Below are 15,890 nucleotides of genomic sequence, written 5' to 3'. Positions count from 1 at the left end.
TCACATTGCAAAACAACGATTTAATAGGGGACACATCAATAACTTTCAGATCTTCATCTTGATTCTCATAGTTATTCGGTTTAGCGGCCATCTTATTGACTAAGGTGGCTTGCATATCCAAAATTTCAGCGGTCATTTTTTCAAGATGAGCAATTTGGGCTCTTACACCATCAATTTCTTTGGACATATCATCGAGCTCTTTATTCATATAACCCATAAAACTCTTTGTTCCTTAAGCTCATTTCTAAAGAAATTATTATGCTCAAATTGTAAGACCATAAACTTCCTGACATCGTTTTCGATATCTTCTAGCCTTTTAAGGTGAAGATCACCAAAATTAGGTAAGGCCATCGTGACGAACAAGCAAGCAAACTAACACACGAGCAAACAAAAGGCAAAGGGAAAAAGAGGAGGAGATTGGGAAAGAGAGGGCGAATAAAACGGCAAGGGTGAAGTGGGGGAGAGGAAAACGAGAGGCAAATGGCAAATAATGTAATGCGAGAGATAGAAATTGTGATGGGTACTTGTTATGTTGACTTTTGCGTAGGCTTCCCCGGCAACGGCGCCAGAAATGGCTCGTTGACGGGAGAGTAAATCTTGACTTGACTTGGCGTAGGCCTCCCCGGCAACGGCGCCAGAAATGGCTCGTTGACGGGAGAGTAAATCTTGACTTGACTTGGCGTAGGCCTCCCCGGCAACGGCGCCAGAAATCCTTCTTGCTACGTCTCGAGCTAGCGTTGGTTTTCCCCGAAGAGGAGGGGGTGATGCAGCACAGTAGCGTAAGTATTTCCCTCGGTTTTTGAGAACCAAGGTATCAATCCAGTAGGAGGTCACGCGCAAGTCCCTCGTACCTGCACAAAACGGTAGCAACTCGCAACCAACACTTAGGGGTTGTCAATCCCTTCACGGTCACTTAAGAGAGTGAGATCTGATAGAGATAATATTTTTGGTATTTTTGGTATAAAGATGCAAAGTAAAAAGTAAAAGCAAAACAAGTAAAATAAAGTAATGGAGATTGATATGATGAGAATAGACCCGGGGGCCATAGGTTTCACTAGTGGCTTCTCTCAAGAGCATAGATATTCTACGGTGGGTGAACAAATTACTGTTGAGCAATTGATAGAATTGAGCATAGTTATGAGGTTATCTAGGTATGATCATGTATATAGGCATCACGTCCGTGACAAGTAGACCGACTCCTGCCTGCATCTACTACTATTACTCCACTCATCGACCGCTATCCAGCATGCATCTAGAGTATTAAGTTAAAAACAGAGTAACGCCATAAGCAAGATGACATGATGTAGAGGAATAAATTCATGCAATATGATAAATACCCCATCTTGTTATCCTCGATGGCAACAATACAATACGTGCCTTGCAACTCTTTCTGTCACTGAGTAAGGACACCGCAAGATTGAACCCAAAGCTAAGCACTTCTCCCATTGCAAAAACTACCAATCTAGTTGGCCAAACCAAACGGATAATTCGAAGAGACTTGCAAATATAACTCAATCATACATAAAAGAATTCAGAGAAGATTCAAATATTATTCATAGATAAGTTGGATCATAAACCCACAATTCATCGGTCTCAACAAACACACCGCAAAAAGAAGATTACATCGAATAGATCTCCACGAGAGAGGGGGAGAACATTGTATTGAGATCCAAAAAGAGAGAAGAAGCCATCTAGCTACTAGCTATGGACTCGAAGGTCTGAAGTAAACTACTCACACTTCATCGGAAGGGCTATGGTGTTGATGTAGAAGCCCTCCGTGATGGATGCCCTCTCCGGCGGAGCTCCGGAACAGGCCCCAAGATGGGATCTCGTGGATACAGGAAGTTGTGGCGGTGGAATTAGGTTTTTGGCTCCGTCTTTGGTCTAATGGGGGTACATAGGTATATATAGGAGGAAGGAGCACGTCGGTGGAGCTCCGAGGGGCCCATGAGGCAGGGGGCGCGCCCAGGGGGGCGCCCTCCACCCTCGTGACCTCCCGGGAAACTTCTTGGAGTAGGGTCCAAGTCTCCTGGATCACGTTCGGTGCGAAGATCACGTTCCCGAAGGTTTCATTCCGTTTGGACTCCGTTTGATATTATGTTTCCTCGAAATACTGAAATAGGCAAAAAAAACAGCAATTCTGGGCTGGGCCTCCGGTTAATAGGTTAGTCCCAAAAATAATATAAAAGTGGAAAATAAAGCCCAATATAGTCCAAAACAGTAGATAAAGTAGCATGGAGCAATCAAAAATTATAGATACGTTGGAGACGTGTCAGTGGCCGGCGCAGCCTGATGAAGAACTCGCGGGGCTGGTCCCCGACGTGGCCCTCCATCAGGGGAGGCATCGCTGGCGGAGGCGAGGCCGATGCGCCACCCCGTCCCCCTCTCCCCCGAGCGCCACGGCGACCTCGGCCTCACCCCCTCCCCCTTCCCCTCGTGGCCGGCTCTGCCTCCATGAGCTCTTAGGGAGGAAGGACGCGCTGACGAGCAGCAACCCTCGCCGCCACCGTCAAAGGGCCGGCGCCTCCTCTCGCCATGGCAGATGGAAGAAAGGAGCCGAAGTGAATGGAGACGGATGATGAAAGGATGTGGGATGCCATCCCCCTCCCCCTCCTTATAAAGGAGCGGGGTCGGGGCTTGGCCGCCCTACTCGGCCAATCCAGCCATCAGGGCTGCAGGGGATCGGGGCCGACCCGCTGCCCCAATCAGTAACGGCCCGGTTTCCTGCCTCCACCGCCTGCCACCTGCATGGGGGACACGTGGCAAGCAAGCGGAATCGAAGGGACGGGTGTGGCGACCGTTCCCCACCCCGTGATCGTGGGGCACTGACGCCTTAAAGACCACGACCCGAGTCCACCCAAGTAAATGAGCCGCGCCTCTGCGCCTCCCTCTTTTTATGGGGAAGGCGCGAGCCGCCTCTTTACCACGATGTGACGCATGCGTGCGGAAACCGCCCCATGCATGACCCCCACGTCATGCACGACCCTCCATGTCGCGTGTTCAACACAGGTCATGGGGAAGCGCATCGGACGAGAAGTTACTGTGGTAAAATCCGCCCCACCTGCCCACGCACCGTTCTGGGCCTAGCCCAACAACGCGGCATGCTTATGTGTGGCCCAGGCCCGAGGGCTCCTGTCGGTGTACAAAAGTAGGGGCTCTTCTTTTGACCCTTTTACTTGTGCACGGGCAGTCAAAGCCGCGCGCCACAGCCACACTTAGCAGGGCAGAGGAGGGAAGCCGGAGAGAAGCCGAAGCACGAGACAACCAAGGCAACGCCAAGACCAGAAGCGCAGGAGAGAAAGAGGGCGAGGTGGGCTCCCTCGGCAAGATCCTTGCCGAGGCAGCCTCCGCAGCCCCGGCAAGAGCCTTGCCGGGGCAACTTTCCCGATGCCAGCGGAGCAAGCCACCCTTGAGCCCACGGGCTCCAACCCAACCAACTACATTGGAACCAAGGCTCGGGAGGCGCCTCTGTGGTGGCATGCAAATCTTCGTCAAGATCATAAACATGTGAGATCATATGAGGACTAGAAGACGGCGACCCTTGGTGGGATCCTAGCCGAGGGAATCCACAAGGCCCCCGGCAAGACCCTTGCCGAGGGCGACTACAACGCCACGGCAATACCCTTGTCGGGACCCGGCAAGGCTCTTGCCGAGGGCATCAGCAGGGCCACTGCCAGGCCCGTGCCAGCCAAGATTCCACCACCGTTCCCAAGCAGCTGCTAGCTCAACCAGCTGGGCAGGCACCTGCCTGGCGACGGGCGGCCTCTACACCAACTCGGCGAGCACCTGCGTGGCGGCATGCGACCCTTCATAAAGGCTCCACCACCGCGCCAGCCCAGCAGCCAGCCAACGTGGTGCTCCGATGCCTCGTCAGCTCGGACGCGTGTCGAAGCCAGGCGTGGCGGCGACAGGTGGGACGTGCTTCCTTACCCCCCCCCCCCCCCCCCCGATAAAGTGAGAGGGGCACGTCGGCAGCCCATTAAATGCGTTTGTCCGACGGGGCCATAGAATAGACTCATCCACTGTAGACCTTTCCACCTCCTGTGTGCCACCGTGGCAACCCCTTTTCGCCTATAAAAGGAGGCCCGAGGCGTCCAGGGGAGGGATTCGGCTCTTTTGGGCAAGTTGCACCCCGTAGCTAGCTCAAGAACACAAGAACACTCAAATACATCCACCAAAGCAGGGACTAGGGTATTACGCATCTTCGCAGCCCGAACCTGGGTAAACGATCCGTGTGCTTTCTGCCAGACCCGTTGTTTGCACAACCTCACGCTCACCAACCATAGAAGGGATCCCAATGACCCCATAGGTGTCGTTTCCACCGACACTACGAATGCAACGAGAAGAAGCTCATCCATGGCCACACTTTCCCTTGCACTTGTCGTCTTCGTTGCGGAAGTAGTGGTCGAAGACGCAAAATGGATCGGGGCAGATCTGCTCACCGCCGGAGCTGTCTGATACGTCACCGTTCTCCTCCTCCTCCATGGGGGCAGTTCGGCCATGGCATAGACCGATCGGCTTTGCTCCTTTGTTAGGACGCGTGCCATCCTCCTTTTCCGCTTCTCGACGATTCGGGCATGGTGGGCTTCCTCATCCAAGGCGTCGTGCGACTCTGCCTCCACCTTGAGGGCTACTAGGACTTCCTGCGTCATATGCCTCGCACGGCGGGCATGCCGCGTGACCTCAATGGGTGGCCCGTAACACATGCCAACGTTGACCTCCGACTCGGAGCCCGACGCGATGGAGACGAGGCACTAGCAAAGTGATTGTGCCGCCCCCCGGAGTTCCAGTTGATGGTCGCCGTGTCCTCGGTCATGTGCCTGAAGCCACTGTTCCCAGTGGATCCAAGAACCATTTGTGCATACACAATGGACTCCCGCAGGATTGAGTCTGGCAGCGGTCGCACGCACTCCTCTCGGGAGCAGCGGAGAGCCATGCAGATGACCATCTCCTCCTCGTCCCTGCATGGGACGAGGTTTGAGTCGACAGATCGGAAGATCTCGAAGTCACATCCATTGACTGTCATGTCGGTGAAGGCCGGAGATCACCAAACAGGAGATTCAAGACGGAGTGGAGTGGAATGGCTAGGGTTTGGTCTGGAATGCGAATAGGGACGAATATATGTGGTGTCGGGGTGGACCATAGTGAACCTGATCCTATGTGGTGGACACATTCGGGCATCCCATATTCACCCCACCTATAGGCTGGGTATGAGGTTGACGGTCAACATGGACATTTGGGTTGCGTTTGAGTCATTATTCTTGCCAAGGTTGTATGTCTTTTTTCAACGTACTCAAGTCCAAAATGTTAGAGCCCCAGTTGGATGACTTTTTTTTTTGGAAATTTTGGGTCTAAATATAATGTCATCGGTAATGCTATTCAACTGACGTTCGGTGAGGGGATGACAAATCGAACGTTTTTTATGGTAATTTATATTGTCGCGAGGATGACTACTTAATTGGTAAACACAGCAAATCCTATAAAAAAAAACCTGAGGCGCATTCATCATACTTGTCAATTAGACGTGTCATCCTCGGTCAGTATAAATCTTCATGCAAATCCTTTTCAGCTTCCTTGCGTCCCAACTGATGTTCGCTGGTTAAAAGGGTCCAATGACCAAGTGGCCAGCTTGGTAAGCTACCAATAGAAATTACAATTAAAAAGCGGATTTGCTATTTTACAGTTGAGTGTTTTTGAAAAAAAAATGAACACATGTTTTGTGATTTTTTTTTTCAAAAATCGGTCTTTGGAGACCAACTCGGAGCACCAGCTCAGGTCGGTTCGTCGTAACCGCCTTGTTCAATGGCCGAACCTGATGGCTGACGCCTAACCCTGCCTCCTCTCTCCGCCCGCCGCCGCCGCCTTCCAATCCTCCGCTCTCCTCGTCCGCACCCGCAGCGGCCGCGCCCAAGCGCCGACGGAAGGATTACTACGCTACGCTGAGCGTCTGCCGCGACGCCACCCTCCCGCGCAACGCAAGGTGCTTGCTCTCTTCCCGCCTCCCCCTATCTCTCGTGTTGTCCAACAATACAAGTAAACGGATTCATCCCTAATTCGGTTCGAAATCCTCGCAGGATTCGGGGGACTCGCGGAGCCTTTTGATCTCGGCATTGTTGATTCCTAATCAGGCGAGACGCCGACGGCGATTCTGGGTTACCCACCGGCCACCTGATCTACCCTGTCCACGCCTCAAAAGGTCGAGGTCGCCGGCCACACTCACCACCGCGGCTCCGTCCCGGTACAGGTTGCTGCCCCATTACAGCCGGTTGGCTAGGGGAGTACTGCGGATATGTCGGTCTTAATCGTCACCAGCGTGGGCGATCTCGTTGTCGATCTGCACACCGATCAGTGCCCCCGAACCACCTACAACTTTCTCAAGCTCTGCAAGATGAAGTACTACAACGGGTGCCTGTTCCACAAGGTGGCCAAGGATTTCGTGGCACAGACCGGGGACCCGACCGGGACCGGCGCCGGCGGCAATTCCGTCTACAAGTTCCTCCACGGTGACCAGGCTCGGTTTTTCAACGACGAGATCCACCCGGAACTGAGGCATTCAAAGATCGGCACCGTCGCGATGGCAAGCGCCGGCAAAAACCGCAACGCCTCGCAGTTCTACATCACGCTGCGGGACGACGTGGAATACCTCGATGATAAACACACTGTGTTTGGGGTAGTTGCTGAAGGTGAAGGTCTTGACACACTGACGAAGATAAATGAATCATATGTTGATGCTGATGGGAGGCCATTCAAGGACATAAGGATTAAACATACTTATGTGTTGTATGACCCTGACGATGATCCTGCTGAGCTTGCTGAGCTTGTTCCTCCAAATTCGCCCATTGGAAAGCCGATCGACGAGATTGCAGAGGAGCGCTTAGAGGATACTTGGGTCCCTCTCGATGAAACAGTGGACCCTGCGCAGCTTGAGGAGATGATCCGCTCTAAAGAAGCACATACGAATGCCATGATCCTTGCGAGTATCGGAGACATTCCAGATGCCGAGGTCAAGCCACCAGACAATGTCTTGTTTGTTTGTCAACTCAACCCAGTGACACAGGATGAGGATCTGTATACAATCTTTTCTCGTTTCGGAACCGTGACATCGGCCGAAACAATCCGCGACTACAAGACTGGTGACAGCCTGTGTTATGCTTTCGTTGAGTTCGAGGCAAAGGAAGCCTGCGAGCGTGCACACAGGGATATGAACAATTGTCTGATTGATGACCGAAGGATTCAAGTTGATTTTAGTCAGAGCGTTTCAAAGTTGTGGCGACAGTTCAGACAGGGCACGCGGAATGCAAGTAAAGATGGGTGCTTCAAAGGTCATGCCCCTGACTACCAAGCCCGAGATCTGGATAAGGGTTTTGAGAAGAAAAACAAGGACCGAGATTATGTTCTGAAAGATGAAAACACTCAGCGAGGTGGCAGTAACCGTCGCAGTTATGATTTAGTCTTTGATGAGGACGGTGCTAGTGCTGGTAATAAGCAAGATCGTCGAAATGGCGATCGAAGAAAGGCCCAGAAATTGGGCGATTGGCGATCAGAGGTACCACACAAGCGTGATCGTGATAGGAACAACAGGGAGAAACTCCATACTAGCAAGGAAGGGGGGCGGAGGCGCGATGACCACATCAGTTACGATAGATCTAGTGATCGAAGCTATAGTAGGCGCAACAATCGTGACTATAGCGGCAAACAGCAGAGCAAGAGCAGACGTAGGGATGATTTTTAATATGAACGAAGAAGACCATGAGCTTTTTTTGTGTGTTAACAAAGAAGATCAGGAGTTGATTAAGGTATAAGGGAAGATGATGACTGTAGATATATAGGGCGATTGCCAAGGAGAAGCAGCAGCTACTGAGAGGCATAGAAGCGAAGACTCTGGACACCGTGAGAAGCAGATGCACGGGGCTGTATCCCTGTCAGTTTTTGGTCATCTGATTTCTGTTGTACATTGAGTTTGTGGTGTCGCTTGTGATCCAAAATTGACACAAATAGGAGTAGCTTATATGTTTGGAGATCTGGCCATGGTTGAATATTTTGTTTTCACAAAGACTCGTATCAGCCTGTGATTGTTCAGTGGCTACCTTTGTTCTCTCATTGTTCCAACCTGGCTTATAAAAAATTGAAATAAGAGATGGGTTTTATTACCTGCTCCCTCCATTCCAATGAATAAAGATTTGCAAATCTAACTTTGATCTTAAATTTGATTGATAATATATTTTTTTGTGACATAAAAATTATACCATTGAAAAGTTCATTCAAATATGAATTCAAAGGTATATTTTTTTTCACATGTAACCCTTGGTCAAATTGAAAGTTCTTTTGAATATGGCAATGCCACCTCCATCAATCCACCTACCCTCCATAACCGGCCTAATTGTCGATGCTGGCACCCCACGGCCAGCGTCGCCGCCTCGTCATTGCCACCCAACCATTTTTGACTTGGGCGGTTGCTCCTTGCGAATTGGTTCACACCACCCCGGCCATCTCTCTACCCCATTCCCCCTTTCGCACACCCAACAAAAACTCTGGAGGTCGTCATTTGAACTGTCGAGATGTCGTCACTCTACCCCTCCCACGTATCATTTCATCTTTGGCTCGCCCAGTCGCCTCCTTGCGAAACCCGGCGAATTTCCTGAAAACTTAGAGCATCTCCAACAGCTCAACAAAAAAAACCCAACAACTACCTATTGGAACTCCCCAATAACACTTCTCCGGTTACTGGGGATAAATCTTCAACAATACCTAACCTGACCTATAGGTCCCACTTGGTGGTGGCACGACAAACAACAGCGATGGCGTGGAGGTCGTTCGCGATGGGCGATGGTGGTGCCGCGGGAGGTGGTGGCGACGACAGTCGCCGGTGATTGATGGTGACGGGGTGGGTGGTGGAGATTGGTGGTGGCAGTGTTGGGGGACGTAGCAGAATTTTAAAATTTTCTACGCATCACCAAGATCAATCTATGGAGTCATCTAGCAACGAGGGAGAGAGGAGTGCATCTACATACCCTTGTAGATCGCGCGCGGAAGCGTTCAAGAGAACGTGGTTGATGGAATCGTACTCGTCGTGATGCAAATCACCGATGACCTAGCGCCGAACGGACGGCACCTCCGCGTTCAACACACGTACGGTTGGGAAGACGTCTCCTTCAACTTGATCCAGCAAGGGGAAGGAGAGGTTGATGAAGATCCAGCAGCACGACGGCGTGGTGGTGGAAGCAACGGTGATCTCGGCAGGGCTTCGCCAAGCACAGGGAGAGGGAGGAGTGTCACGGGAGGGAGAGGGAGAGGCCAGGGGCTAGGGTGCGGCTTCCCTCCCTCCCCCCACTATATATAGGGTCCCTAGGGGAGGGCGCCGGCCCTAGGAGATCCAATCTCCAAGGGGGGGCGGCCAAGGGGGTGGCTTGCCCCCCAAGCCAAGTGGGGCGCCCCCCACCCCTAGGGTTTCCAACCCTAGGCACAGGGGGAGGCCCAAGGGGGGCGCACCAGCCCACTAGGGGTTGGTTCCCCTCCCACTTCAGCCCATGGGGCCCTTTGGGATAGGTGGCCCCACCCGGTGGACCCCCGGGACCCTTTCGGTGGTTCTGGTACAATACCGATTACCCCCGAAACTTTCCCGATGGCCGAAACTTGACTTCCTATATATAAATCTTCACCTCTGGACCATTCCGGAACTCCTCGTGACATCCGGGATTTTATCCGGGACTCCGAACAACTTTCGGGTTACCGTATACTAATATCTCAACAACCCTAGCGTCACCGAACCTTAAGGTGTAGACCCTACGGGTTCGGGAGACACGCAGACATGACCGAGACGACTCTCCGGTCAATAACTAACAGCGGGATCTGGATACCCATGTTGGCTCCCACATGCTCCTCGATGATCTCATCGGATGAACCACGATTTCGAAGATTCAATCAATCCGCATACAATTCCCTTTGTCAATCGGTACTTTACTTGCCCAAGACTCGATCGTCGGTATCCCAATACCTCATTCAATCTCATTACCGGCAAGTCACTTTACTCGTACCGTAATGCATGATCCCGTGATCAACCACTTGGTCACATTGAGCTCATTATGATGATGCATTACCGAGTGGGCCCAGAGATACCTCTCCGTCATACGGAGTGACAAATCCCAGTCTCGATTCGTGCCAACCCAACAGACACTTTCGGAGATACCTGTAGTGTACCTTTATAGTCACCCAGTTACGTTGTGACGTTTGGCACACCCAAAGCACTCCTACAGTATCCGGGAGTTGCACAATCTCATGGTCTAAGGAAATGATACTTGACATTTGGAAAAGCTATAGCAAACGAACTACATGATCTTTGAGCTATGCTTAGGATTGGGTCTTGTCCATCACATCATTCTCCTAATGATGTGATCCCGTTATCAATGACATCCAATGTCCATAGTCAGGAAACCATGACTATCTTTTGATCAACGAGCTAGACAACTAGAGGCTCACTAGGGACGTGTTGTGGTCTATGTATTCACACATGTATTACGATTTCCGGATAACACAATTATAGCATGAACAATAGACAATTATCACGAACAAAGAAATATAATAATAACCATTTTATTATTGCCTCTAGGGCATATTTCCAACAGTCTCCCACTTGCACTAGAGTCAATAGTCTAGTTACATTGTGATGAATCGAACACCCATGCAGTTCTGGTGTTGATCATGTTTTGCTCTAGGGAGAGGTTTAGTCAATGGATCTGCCACATTCAGGTCCGTATGTACTTTACAAATATCTATGTCTCCATTTTGAACACTTTCACGAATGGAGTTGAAGCAACGCTTGATATGCCTGGTCTTCCTGTGAAACCTGGGCTCCTTGGCAAGGGCAACAGCTCCAGTGTTGTCACAGAAGAGAGTCATCGGGCCCGACGCATTGGGTATGACTCCTAGGTCGGTAATGAACTCCTTCACCCAGATTGCCTCTTGTGCTGCCTCTAAGGCTGCCATGTACTCCGCTTCACATGTAGATCCCGCCACAACGCTTTGCTTGCAACTGCACCAGCTTACTGACCCACCATTCAAAATATACGCGTATCCGGTTTGTGACTTAGCGTCATCCAGATCTGTGTCGAAGCTAGCATCGATGTAACCCTTTATGACGAGCTCTTCGTCACCTCCATAAACGAGAAACATATCCTTAGTCCTCTTTAGGTACTTCAGGATATTCTTGACCGATGTCCAGTGTTCCATGTCGGGATTACTTTGGTACCTTCCTACCAAACTTACGGCAAGGTTTACATCGGGTCTGGTACACAGCATGGCATACATGATAGACCCTATGGCCGAGGCATAGGGGACGACACTCATCTTTTCTCTATCTTCTGCCGTGGTCGGGCATTGAGCCGTGCTCAATCTCGTACCTTGCAATACAGGCAAGAACCCCTTCTTTGACTGATCCATTTTGAACTTATTCAATATCTTGTCAAGGTACGTACTCTGTGAAAGACCAATGAGGCGTCTTGATCTATCTCTATAGATCTTGATGCCTAATATATAAGCAGCTTCTCCAAGATCCTTCATTGAAAAACACTTGTTCAAGTAGGCCTTTATGTTTTCCAAGAATTCTATATCATTTCCCATCAACAGTATGTCATCCACATACAATATGAGAAATGCTACAGAGCTCCCACTCACTTTCTTGTAAATGCAGGCTTCTCCATATGTCTGCGTAAACCCAAACGCTTTGATCATCTCATCAAAACGAATGTTCCAACTCCGAGATGCTTGCACCGGCTCATAAATCGAGCGTTGGAGCTTGCACACCTTGTCAGCATTCTTAGGATCGACAAAACCTTCTGGCTGCATCATATACAATTCTTCCTTAAGGAAACCATTAAGGAATGCCGTTTTGACGTCCATTTGCCATATCTCATAATCATAGAATGCAGCAATTGCTAACATGATTCGGACAGACTTCAGCTTCGCTACGGGTGAGAAAGTCTCATCGTAGTCAACCCCTTGAACTTGTCGATAACCCTTAGCGACAAGCCGAGCTTTATAGATGGTTACATTACCATCCGCGTCTGTCTTCTTCTTAAAGATCCATTTATTTTCTATGGCTCGCCGATCATCAGGCAAGTCAATCAAAGTCCATACTTCGTTTTCATACATGGATCCTATCTCGGATTTCATGGCTTCCATCCATTTGTCGGAATCTGGGCCCGCCATCGCTTCTTCATAGTTCGAAGGTTCACCGTTGTCTAATAACATGATTTCCAGGACTGGGTTACCGTACCACTCTGGTGCGGAACGTGTCCTTGTGGACCTACGAAGTTCAGTAGCAACTTGATCTGAAGTTTCATGATCATCATCATTAACTTCCTCTCTAGTCGGTGCAGGCACCTCAGGAACAATTTCTTGAGCTGCGCCACTTACCGGTTCAAGAGGTAATACTTCATCGAGTTCTACTTTCCTCCCACTTATTTCTTTCGAGAGAAACTCTTTCTCTAGAAAGGATCCATTCTTGGCAACAAAGATCTTGCCTTCGGATCTGAGGTAGAAGGTATACCCAATAGTTTCTTTAGGGTATCCTATGAAGACGCATTTTTCCGACTTGGGTTCGAGCTTTTCAGGTTGAAGTTTCTTGACATAAGCATCGCATCCCCAAACTTTTAGAAACGACAGCTTAGGTTTCTTCCCAAACCATAATTCATACGGTGTCGTCTCAATGGATTTCGACGGAGCCCTATTTAAAGTGAATGCGGCAGTCTCTAAAGCATAGCCCCAAAATGACAGCGGTAAATAGGTAAGAGACATCATAGATCGCACCATATCCAATAGAGTGCGATTACAACGTTCGGACACACCATTATGCTGAGGTGTTCCAGGCAGCGTGAGTTGTGAAACTATTCCACATTTCCTTAAGTGTGTGCCAAATTCGTGACTCAAGTATTCTCCCCCACGATCTGATCGCAAGAACTTGATTTTCTTGTCATGTTGATTCTCAACCTCACTCTGAAATTCAATGAACTTTTCAAAGGTCTCAGACTTGTGTTTCATTAAGTAGACATACTCATATCTACTCAAGTCATCAGTGAGGGTGAGAACATAACAATAGCCACCGCGAGCCTCAACACTCATTGGACCGCACACATCAGTATGTATGATTTTCAATAAGTTGGTTGCTCGCTCCATTGTTCCTGAGAACGGAGTCTTGGTCATTTTACCCATGAGGCATGGTTCGCACGTGTCAAATGATTCGTAATCAAGAGACTCCAAAATTCCATCGGCATGGAGCTTCTTCATGCGTTTGACACCTATGTGACCAAGGCGGCAGTGCCACAAGTATGTGGGACTATCATTATCAACCTTACATCTTTTGGTATTCACACTATGAATATGTGTAACATTACGCTTGAGATTCATTAAGAATAAACCATTCACCAGCGGAGCATGACCATAAAACATATCTCTCATATAAATAGAACAACCATTATTCTCGGATTTAAATGAGTAGCCATCTCGAATTAAACAAGATCCTGATACAATGTTCATGCTCAAAGCTGGCACTAAATAACAATTGAGGTTTAAAACTAATCCCGTAGGTAAATGTAGAGGTAGCGTGCCGACGGCGATCACATTAACCTTGGAACCATTCTCGACGCGCATCGTCACCTCGTCCTTCGCCAGTCTCTGCTTATTCCGCAACTCCTACTTTGAGTTACAAATGTGAGCAACCGCACCGGTATCAAATACCTAGGAGCTACTACGAGTACTGGTAAGGTACACATCAATTACATGTATATCACATATACCTTTAGTGTTGCCGGCCTTCTTGTCTGCTAAGTATTTGGGGCAGTTTCGCTTCCAGTGACCACTTCCCTTGCAATAAAAATACTCAGTCTCAGGCTTGGGTCCATTCTTTGACTTCTTCCCGGCAGCTTGCTTACCGGGCGCGGCAATTCCCTTGCCGTCCTTCTTGAAGTTCTTCTTACCCTTGCCTTTCTTGAACTTAGTGGTTTTATTCACCATCAACACTTGATGTTCCTTTTTGATTTCCACCTCTGCTGATTTCAGCATTGAATATACCCCAGGAATGGTCTTTTCCATCCCCTGCATATTGAAGTTCATCACAAAGCTCTTGTAGCTCGGTGGAAGCGACTGAAGGATTCTGTGAATGACCGCGTCATCCGGGAGATTAACTCCCAGCTGAGTCAAGCGGTTATGCAACCCAGACATTTTGAGTATGTGCTCACTGACAGAACTATTTTTCTCCATCTTACAACTGAAGAACTTGTCGGAGACTTCATATCTCTCGACCCGGGCATGAGCTTGGAAAACCATTTTCAGCTCTTCGAACATCTCATATGCTCCGTGTCTCTCAAAACGCTTTTGGAGCCCCGGTTCTAAGCTGTAAAGCATGCCGCACTGAACGAGGGAGTAATCATCAGCACGTGACTGCCAAGCATTCATAACGTCTTGGTTCTCTGGGATGGGTGCGTCACCTAGCGGTGCTTCTAGGACATAATCTTTCTTGGCAGCTATGAGGATGATCCTCAGGTTCCGGACCCAGTCTGTATTGTTGCTGCCATCATCTTTCAGCTTGGTTTTCTCTAGGAACGCGTTGAAGTTAAGGGCAACATTAGCGTGGGCCATTTGATCTACAAGACATAGTGTAAAGATTTTAGACTAAGTTCATGATAATTAAGTTCATCTAATCAAATTATTCAATGAACTCCCACTCAGATAGACATCCCTCTAGTCATCTAAGTGAAACATGATCCGAGTTAACTAGGCCATGTCCGATCATCACGTGAGACGGACTAGTCAACATCGGTGAACATCTTCATGTTGATCGTATCTTCTATACGACTCATGCTCGACCTTTCGGTCTTCCGTGTTCCGAGGCCATGTCTGTACATGCTAGGCTCGTCAAGTCAACCTAAGTGTATTGCGTGTGTAAATCTGGCTTACACCAGTTGTATTCGAATGTTAGAATCTATCACACCCGATCATCACGTGGTGCTTCGAAACAACGAACCTTCGCAACGGTGCACAGTTAGGGGGAACAATTTCTTGAAATTAATACGAGGGATCATCTTATTTAAGCTACCGTCGTTCTAAGCAAATAAGATGTAAAACGTGATAAACATCACATGCAATCAAATAGTGACATGATATGGCCAATATCATTTGCTCCTTTTGATCTCCATCTTCGGGGCTTCATGATCATCATTGTCACCGGCATGACACCATGATCTCCATCATCATGATCTCCATCATCGTGTCTTCTTGAAGTTGTCTCGTCATCTATTACTTCTACTACTACGGCTAACGCTTTAGCAATAAAGTAAAGTAATTACATGACGTTTATATTGACACGCAGGTCATAAATAAATAAAGACAACTCCTATGGCTCCTGACGGTTGTCATACTCATCGACATGCAAGTCGTGATTCCTATTACAAGAACATGATCGATCTCATACATCACATATATCATTCATCACATCCTTTTGGCCATATCACATCACACGGCACATGCTGCAAAACAAGTTAGACGTCCTCTAATTGTTGTTGCAAGTTTTTACGTGGCTGCTATAGGTTTCTAGCAAGAACGTTTCTTACCTATGCCAAAACCACAACGTGATATGCCAATTTCTATTTACCCTTCATAAGGACCCTTTTCATCGAATCCGATCCGACTAAAGTGGGAGAGACAGACACCCGCCAGCCACCTTATGCAACTAGTGCATGTCAATCAGTGGAACCAGTCTCACGTAAGCGTACGTGTAAGGTCGGTCCGGGCCGCTTCATCCCACGATGCCGCCGAATCAAGATAAGAATAGTAACGGCAAGCAAATTGACAATATCCACGCCCACAACTGCTTTGTGTTCTACTCGTGCATAGAAACT

General features: G+C 48.9%; 1 pseudogene across 1 annotated transcript; it reads left to right on the top strand.

Annotated features, from left to right (window-relative positions):
- Positions 1 to 5,824: 5,824 nt before the first annotated feature.
- Positions 5,825 to 8,120, top strand: LOC125554843 (peptidyl-prolyl cis-trans isomerase CYP59 pseudogene; annotated as a pseudogene). Its single transcript, XR_015602136.1, has 2 exons — positions 5,825 to 5,980; positions 6,075 to 8,120. The product of XR_015602136.1 is annotated as a peptidyl-prolyl cis-trans isomerase CYP59 pseudogene (transcript).
- Positions 8,121 to 15,890: the final 7,770 nt, after the last annotated feature.

This window comes from Triticum urartu, chromosome 4A, assembly GCF_056163025.1.
Source record: "Triticum urartu cultivar PI428250 chromosome 4A, HENAU_Tu73, whole genome shotgun sequence".
Taxonomy (NCBI): Eukaryota; Viridiplantae; Streptophyta; class Magnoliopsida; order Poales; family Poaceae; genus Triticum; species Triticum urartu.
This window is presented reverse-complemented; position numbering and strand designations above follow the sequence as displayed.